The following is a 383-nucleotide window of genomic DNA, read 5'->3' as shown; positions in this document are numbered from 1 at the left end:
GTACAAACACCAATCTCCACCTCCCATTCCCCCCCACGACCTCTTGCATAACAAGGTGTCATTTCGGTTCCCAATCACAATAATGAAATGCCATATGTCTATAACCCGCACGCTGGTCTCGTAACGTTTCGTCTCCCGGTCACGTGATCTACCGTGTCACGTGATCTCGGCTAAATGGTGTTACGGATTTCGTTTAAGTGGCGTTTGCGTAAACAAATACAAGAATGTGTGTTGAAAGGATTGAATTCAATATAAGTAGATTATGTCCTACTGTTTTGTCATGTTTTTTGTTTCTACTATTGTTTGGTCATCTGTTTGTTGTAAGTTATTTTGTGATAGATATAGAGGTGGATAGGTATTTAGAAGGATAAATAAACATGTAT

The sequence above is a fragment of the Penaeus monodon genome, chromosome 21 (genome assembly GCF_015228065.2).
Source record: "Penaeus monodon isolate SGIC_2016 chromosome 21, NSTDA_Pmon_1, whole genome shotgun sequence".
NCBI classification, from domain to species: Eukaryota; Metazoa; Arthropoda; class Malacostraca; order Decapoda; family Penaeidae; genus Penaeus; species Penaeus monodon.
This window is presented reverse-complemented; position numbering follows the sequence as displayed.